Genomic DNA, 12,226 nt, shown 5'->3' with positions numbered 1-12,226 from the left:
ATAGTTCCTAGAATAGCCCTGCCTCGTACCAATTAAAGGAGAATTTCAGGGAGTGAGACACAGGCATTTGTGTGTTTAAAAACCCTCCAGGCAATTCTGCTGTGCAGCCAAGTTTGAGAAGCAATGCCTAAGTGATTTGGGTAAACATTTAAGTACATGTCAAGGTGGTGGCACAAGGGCTTTATTTTTTCATTAGAAGAAAATACTACCAAGTGTAATATACGAAATGGGACTTTCCAATCAAATTTCTGCTTGTTTGACTCAATAAAAACAGGACGCAGGTTTTCTTTTTTCTAGGTTTTCATTGTTATCTACTCCAAGATTATTATCCACTCTTTAAATGAAAAGAAATCTACAATGCCTTGTGGGTAAGTACTAGGTACTCGGGAAGGAATGTTGTTCTGATTTCATGTTATCAATGTAATTTTGTAATAATGTTATATAAAATTTAACATTCATATTTTGTATTAAAACTTTGAACAGTAGAAGATAACCATATCTAACCCAGAAGCCTCAGCTATTTAGTTATTGGAGCAGATTAGAATTACTTCCAGGGAATATATGTACTAAAACTTTTTTCTGTTTAAAAGTATGGGATAATGAGAATTCAGTTGAAAACTGAAGTTAAAAACTACTGTGGGGCTTGATAACAATTATTTTGGTGTTTGTACTTACAATTAATGAAAGGCTGATACAGAAAAGCAGGTGTATGATATTAAATTACATGATATTTAATTTATAACACTGGAGAGGTGTTGTTTGATTTTCAATGGTAACTTCACTTGAAGGGCTCAAGGACAAAAAAAAAAAAAAAAAAAGTAAAACCTCATGTAATGGTAGTATGTGAGTGGAAACATGAGGAAACCTAAGGTGTACCAAATGAAAGTATGTGGTAAAAATTGGCTGATTCTTACAGGTAATTTATGCAATTTCTATTGTGGCTTTCTTTTACAGCTTAATTTGTAAATTAGAATAAACGGAGAAACATTAACTTTTCTTTCATTTCAAAGAACATATGTATTTTAAATAAAATTCCTAGGTAAATAAACGGCTTTTTTTCCGAAAAATTATTTTTTGAGGCTCTTATTATGTTACTTCTAACACATTTTGTAAAAACTGGGATTTTACAGAATCCACATTTAATATTAAAAGTAACACAGCTATACAAAATTTCAGTTAGACAGGAGGCACAAGCTCAAGAGATCTATTGTACAGCATGATGACTATATTTATAACAATGTATTGTATATTTGGAAATTGCTAAGATTAGATTTTAAGTGCTCTCACCACAAAAAAATTAATATGTGAGGTAATAGGTTAGTTCCTTGATTAGCCATTTTACAATGTATACTGACATCAAAACATCATGTGGTACACTGTAAGTATATATACTTACAGTATATATACTGGCTATTCTGGCTCACTCACTAACAGTAAAGTAAATTAACTGTAGACAATAAATTGCTTTTTTTTTTTTTTGACACAGAGTCTCACTTTGTCACCCAGGCCGGAGTGCAATTTTTAGTTGTCAATTTAAAAAATAATAAACAAAAAAATCAAAGTAATGAAGCTAAAGGCAAAGGAAATAAGGAAAAGATAATATGAACCCAGTGCTTGTAGACTGATGAAACCTCCATTTTAGGTTATCACCAAAAATATTGAAGAAACAAATATATAACTGAAATTGATACATAATCTGAAAAAAATACGTAAAACTTCATTTTGTGGACCTTCAGTATAGCAGCTGATAGACCAGGGTTGGAAGAACTTTTTTCCTCCATCTTCCACTGATCAGATTCAAAGAATGTTAAAGCCGCAAGAGAAAATCCTCCTACGCCCTTGATTTTAGAGGTAAGGATGCAGAGGCCACCAGAAGGTTAAATGATCTGACCAGAGTGATCCTGCAAGCAACACAAGCAGGCATGAAATTTAAATCTTCAGACGTTTAGGAATAAAATCTCAGCTTAAGTCGGGTGTTTTGCATAGTTTAGGGTGAAAAGACAACTTTCCTTTGGTATAGCATTGCTAATTCATAAGGAGAACTTCTATTAGGGTATGTGATTTGGATGCAAACTCTTAATTACAGAATGCAATCAGACTCTCCTCCCCAAAAAGAGAAAGTCAACCCTATTGTCTCAGGATGCTGACAGTGGAAAGAAAGGTTAGGATTCTAATTGAGAACAGCATAGGATTCAGGCTTTCTGATAGAGGATGTCTTTTATGCCCATTCAACATCCCTCTAGGGAAGCACTTCTTCCTCGATCCTGTGGTGCTGGTGGGCTGTCCCTGTCCCAGGCTCCAGGGTGGACGTAATGACCCAGGAATCAAACCACCCCTGGCTCAAATGATTGATACGTGGATGGGCAGGAGACTTAAGTGTGACCAACGTTATAACTAGAAATGTTACCAGTGCTGTCAAAAAAGGGCATTTTCTCCTACGGGTTGCTAGGTTGGTAGATAAAATTTTGGAGTTGCTGGAAGTCTTTTTTTTTTTTTTTTTTGAGACAGAGTCTTGCTTTGTTGCCCAGGCTGGAGTGCAGTGTGTGATGGTGGCCTACTGTAGCCTCAACCTCCCAGGCTCAAGCAGTCCTCCCACCTCAGCCCCGCAAGTAGCTGGGACTACAGGTGCATGCCACCATGGCCAGCTAATTTAAAAAATTGTTTTGTACAGACAGGGTCTCACTCTGTTGCCCAGGCTGGTCTCAAACTCCTGGGCTCAAGGGATCCTTCCGCCTCAGTCTCCCAATGTGCTAAGATTACAGGTGTGAGCTGCCACGCCCCAGCTGGAAGTCATCTTTGATATCACATGCCTGAGACAGAAACCAGCTCTGAGAAAAGGAGTCTATGATAAGGGTGAGACAGTTCTGGTGATACCATTGAGCCTTGTGCCCAACTTTACCTTACTTAAGCTGGCAATTCTCAAGCTTTTTGGTTTCAGGAACCCTTACATGCTTAAAAATTATTGAAGACTCCAAAGAAATTTTATATGTTTTGTATCGACCAATATTTGCTATATTAGAAAATAGAAAAGAACATTTTAAAATACTTATATATTAATTCATGTAAAAATAATGATAATTCCTTTACACGTTAAAGTAACATATTAATATTTTTATGAAAAATAATTACATTGTCTCAAACAAAAAATATTACCAAGAAGAATGGCATTGTTTCACATATTTGCAACTCTCTTTAATGGTCAGGTTAGTAGAAGGTGGTTGGATTCTACTATCTGCTTCTGTATTCAATTTGTTCGCTATCACATGGCATATAGCCACTGGAAAATTCCACTATACATTTTTGAGAGAGCAAGTGGGAAAGGTAAACAATGTCTTAGTATTATTATGAAAGTGGTTTTGACCCTGAGGACTCTTACCCTCCCAAGTTCCTATGGGGTCATAAAACTGGTAATTGTAGGAGTGGGGTGGCTTTAGGCCACCATGAGCAGACACAGCCAGGCCTAAAGCCACCCCACTCCTACAATTACCAGTTTTATGACCCCATAGGTACTTGTTTGTTATTTCCATAAACCAGCTGGGGTTGAGTTTCTGCTTCCTGCAACTGAAAGAGTTTGGAGTAACACACCAGGAAACCCCTTCGTGGTTTTTCCTGGTTTGGGAGAAAATTTAGAGAAGCTTAGCACAGTACCACAAATGAAGCTTCACATTGTGTTTTTCTCTCCATTACTTCTCTCCTTCCTTCTGCCTCTAACTTAGAATTACTCCTACTTTCTTGATCAGATTCTTCCCTTCATGACAAACAGATGCAATGTAGTTTACAACTTTATTTTCTGTCTCTATACGAAAAATTCCCACTGTGAGTTATTGAGCTCATATTGCTGTTATTGGGAATACGGCCCCAGAACAGAAAATATATCAGTCGTATCAACTCTACCGCTTGTTGAGCATCCCTACACCAAACAGTCTGTTAAATGTCATCTTCCTAATCACTGTTTTGACTTTTTAGCAATTACACATCATTGTATTTGTTAACAGCACTGAAGGAAAAATTAAGTAGATCTTTTGAAAATTCCCATTTCTTATTTTAATTTTTCTTAGTATTCCCTAATGTTTTTCTCTTTATTTTTTGCTAAAACTTTAATGTGATTGTCAACTTATTGGATTTTTAAAAATGCTTCTAGATTGAATATTTAAGAGAGTGAAAAGTCACTGGGTTATCTCTGAAAATGAAATCACAGCGACATCTACTGGCCATTCTGGCTCACTCACTAACAGTAAAGTAAATTAACTGTAGACAATAAATTGCTTTTTTTTTTTGGACACAGAGTCTCACTTTGTCACCCAGGCTGGAGTGCAATGGCGGTCTCAGCTCACTGCAACCTCTGCCTCCCGGGTTCAAGTGATTCTCCTGTCACAGCCTCCCAAGTAGCTGGGATTACAGGCACACACTGCCACACCCAACTACTTTTTTTTTGTATTTTAGTAGAGATGGGGTTTCACCCAGTCTGGCAATTCTCAAGCTTTTTGGTTGAGACCAGGCTGCTGGTCTCGAACTCCTCAGCTCAGGCAATCCACCCGCCTCAGCCTCCCAAAGTGTTGCATTGCAGGCATGAACCACCACGCCTGGCCTAATAAATTGTTAAATTAGAGGTTTGAAAGTTTATTTAGACTTTCTTAGAAGGCCTCAGAACAATCCTAAATAGACAAAAATCAATCTTATTTTAACGGTTGTGCAATTTCTCTAGGCAGCCTTTCACAGGCATAAAGGATCATGTCCTCATGTGTCTCCTTAAGATTGAGGATCAAAGCATGATGTCAGCTGATTTAAAAAAAAAAAAAATCACTGGGCACGGTGGCTCATGCTTGTAATCTCAGCACTTTGGGAGGCTGAAGTGGGTGACTCCTGAAGTCAGAAGTTTGAGACCAGCCTGGCCAACATGGTGAAAACCCATCTCTACTAAAAATACAAAAAATATTAGCGGGGTGGGGTGGTGCATGCCTGTAGTCCCAGCTACTCAAGAGGCTGAAGCAGAACACTCACTTGAACCTGGGAGGCAGAGGTTGCAGTGAGGGGAGATCATGCCACTGCACTCCAGCCTGGGTGACAGAGTGAGACTCTGTCTCAAAGAAAAAAAAAAGAAAAGAAAGATTGAGGAAAACTTTCCCAGCTGATATTCCCTCATTTCTCAACGCCATGAAGTGGATTATATGCTTTCTCTGAAAACAGTCACTCGGAAGACGAATGAAAAAGCATAAAGATTAGATTTAAACGAATCAAGATCTACCTACTAGAACTTCCCCTGAAGCACAGGGCTCTGTAGAATGTTGTGTTCAATACCGGGGTTCTCGAGAAAGGAGGAAGAGGATAGATGCTGAATATGCAATTTACAGCATTTGCTTCACCAAATGTCATAAGTTGGTTGCAAAACTATAAAAACACAATCAATTCAAATTATTTGGGAATGATCTAAATGCTCCATGTCTTGACTGAAGCAGTAGTTTCACAGGTGCATATATGTATGCCAAAACTCATCATATGGTACACTTTAAATGTATACAGTTTATTGAATGGAAATTATAGCTCAATAAAGTTAGTTTTTTTTTTGTTTGTTTTTTTGTTTTTTTGAGACGGAGTCTTGCTCTGTTGCCCAGGCTGGAGTGCAGTGGCCGGATCTCAGCTCACTGCAAGCTCTGCCTCCCGGGTACACGCCATTCTCCTGCCTCAGCCTCCCGAGTAGCTGGAACTACAGGCGCCCGCCACCTCGCCTGGCTAGTTTTTTTGTATTTTTTAGTAGAGACGGGGTTTCACCGTGTTAGCCAGGATGTTCTCGATCTCCTGACCTCGTGATCCGCCAGTCTCGGCCTCCCAAAGTGCTGGAATTACAGGCTTGAGCCACTGCGCCTGGCCAGTAAAGTTAGTTTTTAAACAACTGAAGGACTTCATGGACAAATGAATAGATAGCCCAAATGCAAAATATACATGCAATGAAATATCTAGACTTAAAAATCAATGAAATCTGTGATCTATTGAAAGTCAGCCCTTGACACAAGGATTTGTAATACTTTTTTATTTAAAAAAATGAATGAAATTCTGATATATGCTACTACATAGATGAACCCTGAACACACTATGTTAAACCAGACACAAAAGGACAAATATTGTATGATTCCATTTATATGAGATACCTAGAGTAGTCAAACTGACAGAAAGCGAAAGTAGTATGGTGCTTTCCGGGGATGAGGGATGAGGGAATAAGGAGTTGGTATTTAATGGGTACAGAGTTTCAGTCCAGAAAAATGAAAAAGTTCTGGAGATGGATGGTGGTAATGGTGGCATAACAATATGCCTATGTGAATGCCATGGAATTATACAATTGAAAATAGTTAAAAAGATAAATTTTATGCTATGTATATTTTACCACAGTAAGTTTAAAAAGCACCTGTAAAAGGTAAAGAAATGTAAAACATGACACTATGATTAATTAGATCATTATTCATCACTTAATCATGGTAAGCATGGTTGTAGTGAAAAGTCACAAAACTGCCAGATGCATAAAGATCCAGATAATAATAATATCTGATGGCACATACTTGATATTAGATCCCTGACAGAAGTCATAACTGTTATAGAAGTCATTGTAGTAGGTTATTATTTTGAAACTGTTAGAAATATATCCATAAACTCACACTATTTCTTCCTAAATAGAAGTAAAAGATCTTAATAAGAATATAACTCAGCAAAAGCAACGGCATTGAGATCTTAAACAAAAGACAGTTATGATAAAGGATAAGTTGGCTTCAAAGATGCTAATGACAATGATCTCAATGGCAGGAACAAGACCTAGAGGAGAACAGGCAATCTCCCTTTATTAGCTATCTGACTTCCATCTGCTACTTCTATCCCCTTTTTTCATCAGTCTGTAAAAGAGTTTGTCAATTAAAAAAAAAAAAAAAAAGACTTGTACTTTTAAAAACCCATATCAGTGTTGGGGGAGAGAATGATTCCAAGGAACACAAGGAACTTTCCGGGGAGACAGAAATCTTGACTGGAGTGTTCGTTACTGGGTATATACATTTCTCAAAACTCATCACTTAAAAGCACACTTAAACTCTCTCCCAGGCTGGGATATCTTCTGCTGCCCTGGGACAGTGTCTCCCCTAGCTCTCAGGCCTTTAAATTTAGACTAAATTACAACACCAGCTTTCCTGGGTCATCAGCTTGTAGAGGACATGTTATGGCATTTAGCCTCCAAAATTGTGTGAGCCAATTCCTGTAACAAATCACCCTCCCCCATCTCTCTGTCTCTGTCCCTCTCTCTTTTTCTCTCTCTCCCTACTCTGTAATAAATACCCCCACCTCTGTCTCTCTCTCTCTCAATTTATATACACATAAAATTGAGGATTTTTCAGACCTTTGAAAGAAACAAACCACAGATTCAAAAAGCCCAATAAATTATAGACAGGACAGTAAAAATAATTACACACTAATACAACACAAAGAAAAGAACTTACATATATTTTCTTGCTTTATTCATCTGTTTATTTTTTGGTTGTTTACTCATTGATTTTCTTGTTTTAAAACATGTATTTTCTTTGCTGTTGAAGGTTTCCATCATGTTTATACCTCTACTAATGTTACCTTCATTTAAGCATTCCAAAACAATCTGTGAATCAAAATTTATACGCTGTCAATTTGAGTATTTTCCCTTTATAGAAAATAAATGGTTAATCTTGTACTACTTCCATTTTCTAAACCCGTATCTAAAAGGCATTCGTTGGTTTTGTCTAGGATTGTAAACTATACCACTGTGATAACAATATAAATGATTTTACTGAAGATTGTTATTTATTTATTTACTTATTTATTTATTTTGAGACAGAGTCTTACACTGTCACCCAAGCTGGAGTGCAGTGGCGCAATTTCGGCTCACTGTAACCTCTACCTACCGGGTTCAAGCAATTCTCCTGCCTGAGTAGCTGGGATTACAGGCACACACCACCTCGCCCAGCTAATTTTTTGTATTTTTGGTAGAGATGGGGTTTCACCATGTTGGCCAGGCTGGTCTCAAACTCCTGACCTCAAGTGATCCACCTGCCATAGCCTCCCAAAGTGCTGGCTGGGATTATAGGCAAGAGCCACTGCGCCCAGCCTGTTATTCTTCTTTTAAATTTTTATTTTTAAAAGAAAATAGAGACAGAGTCTCTCTATGTTGCCCGAGCTGGTCTCAAACTCCTAGTTTCAAGCAATCCTCCTGCTTCAGCCTCCCAAAGTGTTGGGATTATAGGTGTGAGCCACTAGGCCCGGCCAAGATTGTCTTTAGCATTCTATTAAATATTTTGTCAGCATATCGACAAGAAAAAAATTTGATTTTTATGATTTCCACACACAAAAAGTACACTTAAAATGAATGAATTGACTGGCCGCAGTGGCTCATGCCTGTAATCCCAGCACTTTGGGAGGCTGAGGCAGGCGGATCACAAGGTAAGGAGATTGAGACCATCCTGGCTAACACAGTGAAACGCCGTCTCTAACAAAAGTAAACAGAAAAAAGAAAATAAATTAGCTGGGCATGGTGGCGGACACCTGTAGTCCCAGCTACTCAGGAGACTGAGGCAGGAGAATGGCATGAACCCGGGAGGCGGAGCTTGCAGTCACGGCTCTCCAGCCTGGGCGACAGAGCGAGACTCAGTCTACCCCCACCCAAAAAAATTGTATTGGAAGTGAAGTATAACTCAAAAAAGTTGAGTTTTAAAACTGCAATCGGCTCCAAAGAACAAAAACATTTCTACTCTTTAAATTAAGATGGCATATGAAAAGTCTTCTTTTAAAACTAATTCAAAAGTAGTCCCATATTAGAAATTACTCACGCTGCCAAGATACGTTCCCAGAAATACAATCACAATTCCTCCTGGAAATGCTGTTCCTCAGAGAGTCACGTGGCTGCTCCTTGCCTCCTTCAAGGTTCTGCTCACACCTGGAGGGGCTCCTCTCTGCTCTGTTTCCATACTGCAACAGTGAAACAGCAAAAGAACTAACATGACTAACTCCATTTTTTATTTAAGGGGATACCCATTCCTGCACATGGGCTAGGATAATTTTAGAACACTAAGATACAATGCAAAAACTGCAATCATGTAGTCTTAGAAACTAACCCTAGGATTAAAGAAGTAGTATATAAACAGCTATGTTTTGTTAGATTTACAGAAACAAGGAGGTTTGGTTATTGTTACATGAGAGAATGTTACCCAAGGACAAAGAAGTTTCACAAACTTCCCCTGGACCCTTGTTGGTGCCCAGATGTCTGCGGTTCCCTGTCACTTAAACATAAAAGACAAGGCAAAGCTCGCATAATTCTAAGATGGTTCTTTAGGACATTGGTCTGCATCTTCTTTGTTTCCTGGCTCCCCAAAATAAAGTCACTTTCCTTCCTCCACCTCCTGGTCTCTTGACTGATTGATGTCATGTGGCAAGAAGAACAAGTTTGGACTCAGTCACAATCCATCCGACACTTCCTCTTCTCCTTCCCTGCTTCCTTTGTCCCCATGGCATTTACCACCTTCTAGTACATTAATTCTGTCACGGTGATTATTTATGATCTGTCCCCCACCACTGAAATGTAAGTAACATGAGGGCAGGGTTTTGGTCCATTTTGTTCACTGATGTTCCTGATACACAGTTGGTGCTCAATAAATATTTGTTGTTTGAACTCAAGTTTTCTAATTAGATATATTTCTCTCCTTGTGTTGCTGGTAGAGAGAAAAAAGTCAGAACATTAACTACATGGTCTTTTAATATTTTATGCTCCATGTACTTGCAAAGTGTATTAGAGATGACTTGCCACTTATCCCCTCCACAATATATATTGATGACTTCTATATGTCCAACTCTGTACTGGGCACTGGGAAAAAGCAGATGCCCAACACAATGTACAACAGAAAGTTTTAAACCATAGTCAGGAAAGGAAAATATCTATTCCCCTAATCCAGGCTGCTATGTAATTCTGCTTTAACACTGTATTTAGTTTTGAAGATCTTCGGCAAAAGAAAAGTTTCAAGGTCTAAATCATAAAGGAAACACAATGGTTAAAGTAATTTCACATAATCTATACCATATGCTAAATTAAAATATGTGTTTTTTTCCTAAGTACCACCTGTTTACAAAGCTGGTTATGTCGGATGAAGCAAGACTATTTTTGAACTTAGCAAATTGTGAATTAAATTTTAAGTGACCCTATATATGCATCACATATATGATGTCTGAAGTACTTTTCTGACAATTTTAACAGAAATTCTTGTACTAAGATAGTTCTACACTTTGATTTTATAGAGTCATAGGGTTTGTTTTTTTTTTTTCCCCGTTAGAAAAGCCCCTTCTGATATTTCTACATCTCACATTTTGCAGATGAAAATACTAACACTTTGGAAGTTCAAACGGCTTGCCCAAGCTAGTGCCAAAGCTCAGATCAGGCCTGGGTTCTAGGTTCCTGAGCCTTCCGTAAATTGAGTCTTAACTGCATCCTCACAAAACCCAGCCACCATTTGGATTGACATTAGGAGGGACACTGGTTCCTTGAGGGCAGAAACTGGAGCTTCTTTGTATCTCCCCAGTGTCCAGCACAGGGTCTAGTGCACAATAGGAACCAGTGAGGGGAGACACAACAACCTTGGACCTAGGTGAGGACCCTTACTAAAAGAGCTCTTGGTGACTTGGGCCCTAAATAACCACAATGCCCCATCCTCTGCTTGTTCACCCACTCGGCTCAGTCCTCACTGGCCTCTGGGTTGATTTTTCAAACCAACCAACCAAATGCCTGAAAAGCTCTGTCCCACAATATCCACACAGATCCCTTCCCCCAGCCCTACAAGTCACTTTTGAATGTCACTTTATCAATGAGGTCTTCTCAAGACCACACTATGAAACGGCAACTCCACACTCCCTACCTCTGTCTCCACAACTTATCCCCATCTGGCATATTTGAACTTATCTATTCGTGCATTGCTCATCTTCCTCTACAAGAATGTAAGCACTACTAGGGTAGGAACTGTATTTGTTCCCTGCTTTATTTTTGCAACCTACACATAGCGTGTTGTAGGTGCCCTATAAACATGGGTGGAATGAATGAATGAATGGAAAAGGACTTTGGATTCCTTTCTTGATCTTTTAATTCTTTATTTAAAAAGCTAAGAAACTGTTTTTAATACAATATTTTAAAAATGTTGTAAAACTGCAGGACACTTCAAAATGTGAATTTTATAGTAAAATCAGCGGCACACAACTTTTCGTACACATATGTGGTTGTAGATAATTTCATGCCACACTAATTAACACACCTTTCAATTAAAGACGTTGAAAAGAAAAAAAACCTTTTTGTGTGCGTCCAGGGTACAAGCACAAAATGAGACATCAATGGAAACCATGTATTAGGTATGGAAAATATTTTTCTGTCACTGAACACTCATGTTTTGATATAAAAAAGAAAAAATTAGAAATTGCTTTTTGTGTGACCACAAAACCTAAATTATTTACCTTTCCATGTAATACTTATTATTTCCTGTTAAAACGCTCGATTCTGTAGGTAATCCTAGATCTCTCTGAGCCAATATATGGATTAACTTAAATTACAAAGATATGATAAACAATTTTTGTCATTTAATGTATTTTATTAAAATTTATAGCTACATTATTTAATGTAAGACTAATATTTCTAATTAACTTATACATAAAAAGTTATTTGCTGTAGGTGTCTGCACAATGTGATTGCTAGTAGAATTAAACGCCGCAGGCTGCATCTATCAGACACTGGCCTTTCTGGACGCGTTCCATTTGATCGATAATTTGGGCAGCAAAAATCTGATAAATTTTATATTAGAGATAACGACAGAGGGTAACTGTAGCACAGCGGAGGGAACAAGTCACCAGAGGCAGAAGGGTCAGCTATGCCGAGAACACGATTGAACTTGAAAAACATTCGGGGACTGAGAAAACAGAGCTGCAAAATGTGAATTCTGTTAACTTGAAATGTTCAAACTGGAATGTGAGGAGTGGCAATGGGAGGTGGGTTTGACGTGGGGTGAGGTGGGGGTGTCAGAGGAGGAGGCCCGGTGGGCAACACCAGATTGGGCTTGACTCTTAGGCAGGTAAGAGCTCGGACTGGTGCTGGTCAGTGAGTTATCTGGGAAGACCACGGTGGGGGCAGCTACGACAGTGGTCCGAGGCGCTGGGGTGGGGGCAGGAGTATGGCCGGAGACCAGTTAGGAGGCTGTGG

The 12,226-nt window shown here is 38.6% G+C and overlaps 1 protein-coding gene across 1 annotated transcript in view; it reads left to right on the top strand.

Annotated features, from left to right (window-relative positions):
• The first annotated feature begins 11,828 nt into the window (after positions 1 to 11,828).
• CCDC158 (coiled-coil domain containing 158) overlaps positions 11,829 to 12,226 on the top strand; it is a 132,160-nt gene continuing 131,762 nt past the window's right edge. The window contains exon 1 of the mRNA XM_011966211.1: positions 11,829 to 11,959. The gene's annotated coding sequence lies outside the window, so the exon portion shown is untranslated. The remainder of the gene's footprint in view (positions 11,960 to 12,226) is intronic.

Source organism: Mandrillus leucophaeus, unplaced genomic scaffold (genome assembly GCF_000951045.1).
Source record: "Mandrillus leucophaeus isolate KB7577 unplaced genomic scaffold, Mleu.le_1.0 Scaffold75, whole genome shotgun sequence".
Classification (NCBI taxonomy): Eukaryota; Metazoa; Chordata; class Mammalia; order Primates; family Cercopithecidae; genus Mandrillus; species Mandrillus leucophaeus.
This window is presented reverse-complemented; position numbering and strand designations above follow the sequence as displayed.